The 12,391-nt window shown below is 45.7% G+C and overlaps 1 long non-coding RNA gene across 1 annotated transcript in view; it reads left to right on the top strand.

Annotated features, from left to right (window-relative positions):
• LOC114016506 (uncharacterized) overlaps window positions 1-11,579 on the top strand; it is a 33,810-nt gene extending 22,231 nt beyond the window's left edge. Inside the window, exons 4-6 of the long non-coding RNA XR_003560975.2 lie at window positions 7,784-7,886; window positions 8,736-8,857; window positions 10,292-11,579. This is a non-coding gene — a long non-coding RNA (uncharacterized LOC114016506). The remainder of the gene's footprint in view (window positions 1-7,783; window positions 7,887-8,735; window positions 8,858-10,291) is intronic.
• Window positions 11,580-12,391: the final 812 nt, after the last annotated feature.

The following is a 12,391-nucleotide window of genomic DNA, read 5'->3' as shown; positions in this document are numbered from 1 at the left end:
CTTAGAGGTTTGTTAGGGAAAGTGTTGTAGAGGTACTTCCATGTGACATATTTATACATACCATCAGTGATGTGAATTCAGCCCTGCACTAAAGTAATAACCGATAGGTTGTAATGTTTATAAACATTGCTTTGAGATTTAAATTTAGAAGACAAGCATAGGAAATAGAACTTATCACAACACACTGTAACCAAATAGGGTCTCAATAAAGAGAAACAAAGAAAACAAATTCTATACCTGGGCATTTACATTCTCCCAGATGTTGGGTACCATCTGCCAGGACTTTTTAGCTCTAAAGTAAGCTGCATTTATAACACCTATAAACCCGGTGATTTCTTCCCATCTTTCTCCCCTGCCCACACTTTTGGAAGAGAAGGATGTACAGTATAGTAACTTGGGGTGACAGTTTTCTGTTGGTGTATATGGAGAACAGCACAAGCATATTCAGGGGGACTTGGCTCCGTGAGTAGGACCAAAAGGACCAAAAGGTTCTCTTTAGCAGTGGGTGGGAGAGCCGTGGCTCCAGCTTCCCATCGCAGGTGCTATGAAGGTGCAGCTGCAGCCAGGGAGGAAGGTGTGTCTCCATCGGGATTCCCACCTCTGAGCTACCCCGACCATCAGTGCTCCTGGGAAGGACTTTCATAGCTGAGGAGGTTTTATCTTCCAGCGCCTGCATATTTAGGATGCTCCCAGTTTATTCTGGCAACAAGGCTGCTAACTTTTATTATTGTTTTGAAAAGATCCACACAGGTGTTATGTGTATTTATGTACAGTTCACATGTACTACTTAACAGATGCTCGACATCTCAATTCCGGCCTTATTGCTGTGTGCTTGTTGTATCAACAGGATATTTAGACTCCCTAGAACTCAAGTTTTTACTGGGAAAAAAGTCAGGTTTTACTGAAATATTGAAAAGTCTTATCTAGTTTTGTTTTCATTCTGAATCCCAAGGATTCCGCACAAAGGTGAGATTTATTAGAGGCTTGAATGCTCAGTTGTGTGCATTATTTCCATTGGATTGGGAGCAGATTGAAAACTGGAGAACTGGACATTCACATGGTCCAAGAAATGAAAGGTACAACTAGCACTGGGTTATTTTTTTTGCTCTCTGAGTTATACTGACAGCAGCCATAACATTAAGGCTGAAAAGTTTATTTACTATATAAAGGCCATATTTTCCCTTCTTATCCCAGCTTTTCTTGGCTTTCATTGCTTGGCAGTATCCCCTTAACCACTAACACCCAGAGGCGTGGTATGAAACTGGGATGAAAAATGAACATGCAGAAGAATATTGGAGATTTAAGTGGGTATGGCTCTAAGAAAACCAGTGGAAAATATGTTTACTCCAAGCATCTGTAGCACCTAATTGAAGCAGTGATATTTTCTGTAAGAACATAGGGAATGCTTTTGTGCTTTCTCTTTGGCTTTGAATTTCACTTTGAATCAATGTGACATAATCCATGGAATTATTTTCTCACAGCTGCAATGGAAACTTTCTGCCAATAGACAAGGATGTGTTAATTGGGATGAAAAAGCTTACATTCAGTCCAGCTTTGTTGCTTTCTGGAGTCTTTGTTAGGAACTGTTGCTTCCTTCTAATTTATTGAAATCTAGTATACAGTAAATGCTATTATTTTGAAACTATTAATGTTGCTATAAATCTGAATGGCTAGAAAAGGGTGGCAGATCATGATCAAAAGGGAGCTGATCTACAGCTGTGTGTGAAATCTTTGCTGATACTAAATGTGACAGAGAATGAAACACGTATTTATGCGCCCATAAAGGATGATGCAGTCCTCCTGGGCCTGCAGCATTAGCATCGCTAAATGAATTTCTGTGAATCTAATTTAGAAGAACATAAAAGAACCCGTATCACCTTCAGGGCATCTGCGAGTGCTGCTGATTTGTTGTTTATTCATATTACTTTTCCCAGGCACCTCTCATTTGGAGGTTGAGTTCCCCTCGGGTGGACTTGGTGGCACCCGTGGGGGCACGCAGCCCTGCCAGGATGGGGGCCCAGCTGCTGGCTGCCGGCAGCGGTCCCAGCTGAGGGAAGGCTCCCGGTGCAGGGGTCTTCCCCTGGAAGAGGCGGTGGGGTACAGGGCGGCCCTTCATGGGAAGGCTGCCAGAGCGCTATGCACTGCTCCCTGGGCACTCCTCGCTAACGCCATGCATGTACCGGGGTTTTAATTACATACAGCTAAGCCATGGTCAGCAGTTTTAGCTCATTATGGTCCATTATTGGTCTCAGGGTTCTGCAGTGCCGTTCCAAAATAAATAAATAAAAGGCACTCTGTGTGTTTGATGGGAAGACACGGGCAGAGAATGGCCTTTTCTTTCCTGCATCTCCATGCCCCCCTTTTTTGAGGCAGTGGGGTCCTGCAGCAGCCATCTGTTCTAAAAGCTACAGATTTAAGCATCCAAATCTTTTCGACTACATTAATCTGTATTTATACAGGTTACTTACCTTCCCAGGGACACAAAATGTGCAGGCAATAAGTCTGCCCACAGTGCCCTTGCATCCCCAGGGAGCCACAGCAGTCCCAGACAGGCAGGGGACCCCCCAGCCCTTCCCCTCCCTGCAGCTGCATGGCCAGCTGGGCTCATCCCACCGCTCAGGCATCCCCCAGCATTTCAACTCACCATCCTTTCACTCCTTCCTCCAACCCCCTGAGGAAATGCCACTCCTGCCAGAGCTGCCCGGGGCCCCCGCTGACAGTCTGGTACTTCGGTTGGACCATGGCCGCTGTCACCAGGTCAGACCAAGCCTGGAGAGCTGCCTGCTGCACCACCGGTGACTGCCCCAGCGACCTGCCAAAGAAGAGAAGATGGGTTCCCACACCTCTCTGGTCAGTCTGACCTCCTCTCCCTTGCCTTTTGTTGTATGTGCTTAATCTGGAGCTGTTTCAAAAATGTATTCCCTCCCCCCCCCCCCCCCCCCCCATGCAGATTTACATTTTCCAGAGGCCTTTGAAGACATAAATCAAACAAGATAAATTTTAAAGCTCTTCTAATCAGCATCACAGTCCTGGTTTGTGCCATATGGAGGAACAGAGGAACAGACTGGAGCTGAGAGTGTGAGGTGGGGTGGGTGACGCACCAAACAGCCTCACCAGCAAGTGACAGCAGCAGAGATAAGCCCAAACAGGGAGATTTGATGGGCACTGTAATGTACATGGTCATGGCCATCACAACAGAGCATGACAGTGCCATCAGGGCAGCTGGAAAAAACTGTTTTTCCTATTTAACCAACTGTATCATTTTACAGTCATGTTTTGGAGATTAACAACAAACAGCAGAGGCTACTAATGCAAGTGCTTCAAAGAGGGAGACTTCATCCTGCAAAAGGCTTATCGAAAACCCTGACTGAAAACAGCAGGACAGTGTTCAGGCTGCATGAGCAGGGCCAGCAATGGGCTTTGAGTAGAGGTAGTTTCATGAACGTACCTGTGGGGAAAACGGTCGGAGCTGAAACGGCCCCAGCTGCCTGCTGGAACTGCTGCTGCAGGCAGTGCTGTGCCAGGTGGTGCCTGGCTTTCACGAGCCTTTGCAGAATGACAGAAATGTAATACCCACCTCATTACGGGGACCAGTTTCCAAATCTTTCTCAGTGAAGTTGCAAGAAAAGCTAATGTTCCTTCCTGGACAAAGCTTTGCAACTCTTCTTTTGGCCAACTATCAGCCTGAGTGGTGGATGTTGCCTTGGGTATGGGATACCATGCCCACGAGGAGGTGGCTTCACGGCAGGCTTACAGCATTTCATGTGCTTTAGGGATTTGCTTAGTCTGGCAGAGCGGTGCCTTGTGACAGGAGGGGATGGGCTGGCTCCTCCTGCTCCCCATCGCTGCCGGTGTCACTCCGAAGCATTCCATGGCGAGGTAGCTTTCAGCCGGATGAGCAAGGTGTGATGTGCTGAGCGGCCATGTGGTTGCCAGACCCCTAGCATGGGGCTGCTTGAGAGAGTGCAGGCTGCAGCAGGGATGGGAACAGGACCTCTTGCTCACCTGAAGGTCAATTCTCTATCTTCTCACCATGCAGAGCAGGGCTTTATTCCAGGCTTAGTCCCTGAGTACAGGCATGCCTCCTTAAGGCAATGGGAGCAGGATGGCACAAAATTCAGCTCCGTGGGATCTCCGTTGGTGTGTGCAAAGAGCAGGCAAGGGGAAAGGGCTGTGGTACCTCACGCAGAGCAAAAGCAGACATGAAGTTCTTGATTTGAAGGGGGCTGTTCAGACTTTATCTCCAGCTTCCCATGCATTCAAAGCTGAGCTGTTCCCTTCTCAGTGTTAAAAGTTCTTCAAGCCCTGCCTGACTCCAAGCACAGAAAGAGCCCTAATTCTGCCACTCTTTCCCGCCTCTCAGACCTGTTGGGAATTTTTTTCTCAGCAGGAGTAATCAGAGTGCAAACCGACGGGCTGAGAAGGGCAGAGCTCTTCCCCAGCTCTCACCTTTGCCTGCAGCAGAGACCTGTGCCTCCTACCTGTGTCATTGCAGGGCTGGCTGCTGGGGAACTCGCATGGAGGTGACAGCTGGGCGGTCACAGCTCTGTAGGTATCCAAGTGTTGACAGGGATTTCTAAAAACCGTTTTGAAAAAATGTATTTTTGCCATCGCAAGTCCCATCAAAGGAAGTCCACAATGTTAAGTACTCAAATAGAAAACATTTATGGAAAGAACAAAAATGTTATCATTCCTTCTCTTTTCCGGTGAGTGTAAATTAATGGCAGTTCAGCGCTGCACTGAAATAAGCAGGGTGAGGTTGTGGGAGAGCTATTTTTAGGCCAAAAATATTCAACAGTTTGTCACTCGCTCATTCACTTTTTAATGTGAACAAGGCTTCAGCAGGCTCCAAAAAGCACGTGCCTGCTGCCCGCACCGCCCTGCTCTGCAGCGGCCCTAGCCAGGGGCCTCCAGCGTGTCCACAGGCAGGTTTTTACACAAATACGAGATCACTGCCCAAGGAGCCAGACGCCACCTCCTGTGTCTATGACGGTGGCTTATGAAAAAGGGCTCCCCGCTTTCCAGTGGTGGTAAGCTAGCAAAGGAAAGTTGCTAGCTTAGCCCCCTGCTCCATCATTTCCCATGAGATGTCGCTGGGCGCTGATAACCTCACCAGCTCCCGTGGTGAGGATGTGCACGCAGAGCCACCACAATGCACTGTCATGGAAGGTGCTCAAGCTTTGGGCTTTTTCTTCCCCAAATCTGTGATTGTTTTTGGAAGGTGAAGGAAGGCTGCTCTGTATCTGAGGGTTTTTCAGAATCCTCTGCAGTGGCCTAATCCTGCTGTCACCCATTTCAGCTGGGGAAGAGCCTGGCCGCTGCTGAGGATTTTTGGAAGTGAGGTGCAAACAGTAAGTGATGCCCCCACATGGGAGAGGGGCTGGCCACCCTGGCAGCGCTGCTGGTGGAACTCACAGGACTATGAGGCCCAACAGCCCCCCAGGGCCACCTCCAGTTCTATGTTGCTTTGTATCCATAGGCAGATTTACCTCGGGTGTTTGCAAGTTACTATCAGGGAAATGGAATAATATTGCTCTACTTCACCTTTGCGTTGGAGTTCAAGCACCATCCTCAACCCCATGCAGAGACCCACGTCCTGGAGCTGTAGTTGCACCTGGGACCTTCGCACAACATAATGCAGAATAACAACCTGACAACTCTGTGTGTTCAGTCAGGATCAGACCTGCTGTCCTCCTTCGCAATGAAACTACTGCTGCTCAGCTAGCGTTGGTTTTCCAAGTGTATCCTATGGCTTGTTATCAATTGGAGCGAGGCTTAATTTTGATTCAAGCTTTCTTCTGAAATATCCAGCAAAGCCAAAGAAAGCCAAAGCCAGGAGAGTGAAGCAGAGATAAATGCACCTTAAAAAAAAAAAAAAAAAAAAAAAGACCCAGGGTTCTCTTTAATTTGCAATTTATCTGCAATTTAAAAGAGTAAACACAGCCATGCTGAAGATGCATAAACACAGCTTGGAGAGCTATTGAAATCTAGGTCAGGGTTTCAGCTCTGCCTGGGGATCTCATTATGTGAATCAGGGAGACTCTGCTGCTCCAGGAACCAGGTGGAAGATACTTCTGAACCAGTGTAATGAAACCAGGTAGGCTTCTGCTCAATCGACAGCAGCTCCATGCAGGCTGATAAACAGGTCACAAAGCCATTGCTGAGCTGAAATTGCTGAATTATGACCGAATCACAGTGTTCAGTAACGGCGAAGGAAGCCTTCCTTTTACTCTCTAGTGGCTTCGGTCTACAATTGTGTTCTGAGGAGGACCTGAAGCATTTGCCAGCAGTAACCAACTCGCCTTCCAGATGCTTGAAGTAAAGTATTGAGCTGTCAATCTGACAGCTGTTAACAAAATACACAATTTGGGGGGAAAGAAAAAAAAAAGCTTGCATTGATCCACATTCATTTGATTTGCAATCTGAGCATATGACTTTTGCAGAGCATGAATCTATTCTGTATTTGAGACCCAGCCTGTGTTTGTATTTTAAGCTAGTCTTCCAAGCAAAACATGTGAAAAGAGAACATTTAAACAGGAAGGGTTCGATATTTTTTTTCCTCTCATAAATTTCTGTAGGTCTTGTTGCTGCTAATTACTGGAGATCTCAGCACAAGATCTTTTCTTTCTAGTAAACCAGCTTCTCATGTTTCCTGCCCTTCAGTTAATCAGTTATAATCTCCTGTTCTGTTTGCTTATTTAACTTTTAAAAAGCTAATTGACTGTTTGTGACATGAGTCGGCCTAAGACTACGAAAGCAAAGTGTGTTTGCGTGTACCCGCAGAGCAGATGGAGGGTGGGCTTTGGCAATGCCCACAGCTGGCCGCTGCGTCCTCTAGCTGCTCCTTCCCTGATGCCCAGCGACCACCGACGTGCAGGGCGGGGGCGTTCAGCCCGGCTGGCTGGCTCTGTCCCACCATGCCTGCCCGTGCGCCTGCCAGGGAGGTCGGCGGGGCTGGCTGGCAGCCCAGCACCCCTGCAGGTAGGGCACGGGCAGCTGCCGGGGATGATGACCTGCAGCCTTGCCCAAGCGAGGCAGAATCCCAGCCGGCGAGGGTGGGTTAGGGTCGAGTAAGGCAGGGATGCGCAAGGGAGCCTCTGCAAGCCTGGTCCTCTGATTCTTCTGGAGGGGCTGGGAAAGCGGATTAGAAAGTAAAAAAATGAGGAGCTATTGCAACCTCATTTGTGCCTCTGCTCTGTTAATTGAAGGAACATGTTTGTGGTGGGAGTGGTGGACTTGTGTCCCCTGTTGCTCTGCTGTCCCACGTCCCCTCCCTGGCACGGGCATGCTCTTTGGAAACCTATTTCGTTTGGTACCTATTTCTCTCTGTGAACACGTAGAGCAGGACAGCAGCTGCACCCGCAGCTCCTCACTCCCCCACGCCCTGGAGCTGGACTTCACAAGATGCAGACCAGCACGTATGGGTGCCAGGGCTTCTCTGCAGCCAGTACTGGTTTCCTTGTTTACGTAGTAACCATGTCTTCAACCTGAGTACCAAAGAGGTCTCTTCCCAGCATGTACTTCCCGACGGCTGCTGCCTCCACAGGCAGCATCTCTGGTGGGGCAGCCCAGCGTGTGTGAGGCTGATGTGAGCCACCTGGGCTGGGACGTTACTAATGGTCTATTGGATCCTCTGAGCAAGGTTAGGAGATGGCTTTTCTCAAAACGGTATTTAATTGATTGCAAGTGAGGGTTTTTTTCGCAGTGTGGTTTTTGCCTTGATCATGCAAGAATAACTAAGCCACACTAAATCTTTTTTTTTTTCCTCCTCCCTTTAAAACAGGTCTCTAGATCACACCAGCCTTTGGCCCCCTTGCAGCTCTCTGTGGCATCGCATGGCTACAGGCTCAAAGGATACAGCCAGTGGAGAAGTCCTCCTGCGTAAGGTGAGTTTCTGAAGGGATGGGTCTGCTGTGAGGTATCTTAGCCATGCTCATGCATGCATATTTTTGCTGCAAAAGAGATTATTTTTTTTCTTTTTTGGCAACTACGTGCTCCTGGGATTGTGTTTCAGCATGACAGAAACAGGCTCAGAAGGTCCCACTTGAGTTCCTGGTATGACAAAACTACCTTTTAACGTCAAGCCATCAAATATGAGGCACTCTTGGTTTCTAAAGTGATTTGAGACATCATGCACAGTTCTATAAAAATGCAAAATGGGGCTGCTATATTACCTCCCATGGTTCAGGAAGTCTGGAGGAACTGGTTCAACATTTATTAGCGAAAAAGCACTTCCTTAAAGCCATGGCTGCAGCATCTTCCTTTGCAGCAGGCTCTTTATTTTTGTGCTTATAACATTGCAGTTTATTTCCGTGGCAACAACTATAATGCTATAATTCACATCCATAGCCACTTCACTGTTATTAGAAAAGGTAAACCTGTGACAATAATTTTAAAAAAAAATTATCTGGGTCCAGCTGAAATAGCAAACTATAAAAAAAAAAAATTAAAACTAAGTGAATTTCTGGTGCATTAAATCATGAGATACTGAGCTGAGCTTATGATTTTTCTCCTCTCACTGCAGAAAAGTTGTCTGCCATACCAAGAGGTAAGCCTGCGTAAGCAGGCTGAGAGCTGTGGCTGCAGATGAGGGAACACACAAGCACTCTCATTTGTATTTTACTTCAGCTTTACCAATGTTGTTCTGTGTTTTTCCTTCCTTGAGGACTCCAATTACTCATGTACTGTTTTCCTTCGTTCTAATAAGTGATGCACAAATTGTTTCTGCATTCCAGGTTAGTTTCTGACGTCCCTCTCTTCTGTTTAAATGTGGATAATGACGATGCTGCCCTGCTCATCAGGAAATGAGTAGGCTGCTTGACCCCAGCCTGAGCTGAAGGAAAGAAGCCACATCTAGGTCAGTGGAATCACTATGGCTTACCACTAGCCCTGAATCGGGATTTGCCCCTACTTCACCAGTTATTCAGTGTTTTTGAACATGTTCCATCTTTCACCTGTGTCCAAAGTGTCAATGCTGTCCTTCACTGACAAGTTTAGGACATAACGTGGGCTCTGCTGGGATGAGCACTGCACGCAATCAGTGAGGAACTAAGGGAAAAATTGCCTTTCCCTTGGTTCAAATTCCAAACCAGCCGCACGGTGTCCTTCCTAGTTCTGTCTGCTGTGGGTTTTGCTTGCTTTAAATATTTTTAGAACATAGTAAAAGGGTTTTTTTATTTTATTGTGCATGTGTGCGCACACGCACTCTCATAATTAATCAAATAAATGAGAATCCTGCCTGTATGATGAGACTTGCCTACAGAGGGTGTGTAGGACTCCACACTTGTCTGGTCTTCATTGCCATGCCTTGATTCACATGATCTTCTGTTTTGATGGGTTGATTTAATCTATTTTAACTGAATACTTAGTAGGAGTCAGGCTACTAGTAATATTAAATGAGCTAAGAAAAATACTGTACGTATGCTTTCCTGAAAATCTTTTATTTCCTCCATAAATAGAAATATAAAAGCTGGCACTGAGAGAACACAGCAGGCTATCAGAGGGGTCAGTTTGGCTGGTGTAGAAATTGCTCTTCAGATGATATGATTTTCCATTAATTACTGACTACATAACCAGGTTGTGAAGTTAGACTTGTTTGAGAAAGGTGTGAGCCATACGAACCATTTGGTCCCACACGTGGTCACGAGCTCTTCATCCTAGCTTGAGGCAGCTGGGTGAGCGAGTATCACCTTTCCTAGTTGTGTGTGATGTGGGTTGCAAATTGGCATTACGAAACAAACCTCCTCACCTGCTGCTTTGTCTCGTTACATTTCCATAGGCCAAAAAGAACAAAAAGCCCCACATTCAGTAATGCAGGTGTAGGCTCGCCTGGGCGCTGTGTTCCCTTGCCAAAGGTGGTGTGAGGTCTCTCCCTGGCCCCTGAACGCTCCCAGGAGATGACCAGCAGCTCAGCTGGCCTGGGTCTGCCTGCTCTTCGTGCGCACTCCTCCTGCACGGGGCGCTCACCTACACTGCTACATGGATTTGACACGTCAAGTTTGCGGCTGTATATAGACATTCTGCAACCTGCTAATTAATGCGTGGCCTTAATCAGAATACAGTTATGAAGAATTGGCTCTGATATTGGGTTTCGCCAAGTTGGATAGGCCACATTTGATTTTTGCTTTCTTTTAAATTTCCTGCTTTTCCTGTTGCATGTTATTGCAGTCTTTTAACAGCTATCAGAGTCACCACGATACGTGCTCCTTATTGCTGTGTGTGTTTATTTTTTGCTTCATGTTCAGAGTATTATCAATATTGATTCTCAAGATGGTTCTTGTGCCTTTTCTAGGGCGACATGCAAATGGAGCGACTTTCCATTTAATAATAACTGAAACACTCTGGAACATTATCATCTGCATGGCAACCACCAGCCCATCTGCGGCTAACATCAATATTACAAAGCAAAAAAGCCTGCTTTTACATGGTAAATACACATTGTGAAAATCCTTATCAGAGCTGAATGTGGGCTCGGTGGGAAAAGCCATCCTCTCTGTAACACTAACAGCAGGTCACTTTATATTTCAGCTGTGAACAATGGACAGCAGTGATTCACTCCGCAGCTAGTCTCATAAAAGTCTACTCCTTATTCTCTGAGATGAATAGGAGTGATATTTTTATAGATGAGTGTTGTTGTTGTTAAGTCTTTTCTAGGTCAGTTTAAACCAACACGTGTAACCCCTCCTGGCTGACTCCCACCTCTGTGCAAACTGGCAGATCCATTCAAACACAGGCAGGCGCTGGAGCGGTGCTCTGGAGGGGACACGCTGGACAAGCCACATCATCAGAGTTGGGAATTGGGTACAAAACGGCACCTAAGCCAGATGTCGAAACTCAGGAGTGCTGGACTCCGGTCTTTAAGTGAAAAAGAAGAGTGCCAAATGCTTGCCAGGGAGGAAGAAGCCTGTTCATCTGGGCACCAGCCAGAGAGGACCTTCACATCTTCTGATGGTCCTCTGCCTAGGGGTGACATCAGTGCAGGCTCCCTGTTTGGGGTTGTGCTTTCCCTCAAGTTAATGCTGCTCTTCTGCTTACAAAAAATCAGCACAGTATTAATTTCACTGTGTCTTAATTATTCCATTTCTGGTTTTATAAATATATAGCTGCTTTTATGCTTTAATGCAATATTTTCCATTAAGCAATCCTATACGGTACAACAAAAATAAGCACTCTTATAACAACATGTGTAAGATTAAACTATTAAACTCACTCAAAGTACACAGTTCATAAATTAAAAGTGCTTATGCTCATACTTTAGTATTGATTGCTGAGTTTATAAAAATAGAAGAACTTGCCCTTAGGAAACAAAAATCATAGTTCCTTAAGCTTTTCTTTGTCAGGAAGCCAAAAAGACAACATTACATGGAAATGTCGCCATTTGTTCATGTCAAATGTAGTTTATTCAATTAGATATTTTATAACTCTACTGAGTTATACGAAGGAGGTTAATATTTTTATTGTTTTTCTTCATGCTGTGCCTCTAATACACAGAAACATAACTTAGCCTAGTAAAATATACAGTGTAATTTGGTAATGTGTTTATTGGATTCCAGTAAAAGACTACGAGAAATTACTCAAGATTTTTGCATCTTCAACTAAAATTATCTTTTTTCTTTCTGCCCCTCCCCCCCCCTTGCAAGCTTTTAGCTTTTTGTTTTCTGAAAATGCTTTAAAGAAGAAATTGCTAGAAACAGTTGCATTTTTTTCCTCAAGAGTCAGGAAAGAAAAGACTTTCTGGAGAACAAGGTCTTTAATTACTCATGTTTTTCAAAATTTAATTATCTGTGGTTCTGAAACATATCTGACATCTTGCAGAATGATAAATGCAAGAGGACTCTCAATTTACAGTAACTTGCTTTTTGAAATTGTCTTATGGAGGGTTCAGATCAGTGATGGGTTTATGGGTGTGGTTTTGTGGTAATTCAAAATAGCCAAGAAGTATTCATTTTTCCTGTGGACTTCATTTTCTGCCAGATTGGAATCTGGAGCTCCATTCAGCTCCAGGGGTCAGGTAAATGCCACCATCAATGTAGGAAGAAAGATGGGAACATGCAGCCAGTGCAAGGAAAAGGAGAGGACCAGAGCGACATCAATTTTAGGTTCACTTAACCAGTGATGGAACTGCAGCCTAAGCAGCTGGATAAAGCTACAGGCATGCTCATGAGTTTTACTGAACTGGGACAACGGTACCATGCCCCGTGCAATGGCCTTGCCACATATGCAAAGAAAAAGGAAAAGCAGGGCTGTTTAGCTGACTTTGGGCTGAGAATCACATATGTGGTCCATGGTCACTTCCTAAAAGTTCCTGTAAGCAATTTCACTATGTGACTCTACAGGAGGTGATGTTTCTTGAAGAGACCAACGCCCTCCCTGGAAAAATATCAGAAGTTCA

This window comes from Falco cherrug, chromosome 11, assembly GCF_023634085.1.
Source record: "Falco cherrug isolate bFalChe1 chromosome 11, bFalChe1.pri, whole genome shotgun sequence".
NCBI lineage: Eukaryota > Metazoa > Chordata > Aves > Falconiformes > Falconidae > Falco > Falco cherrug.
Note: the sequence above shows the minus strand (reverse complement) of the source record. Positions and strands in the feature narration are given on the sequence as shown.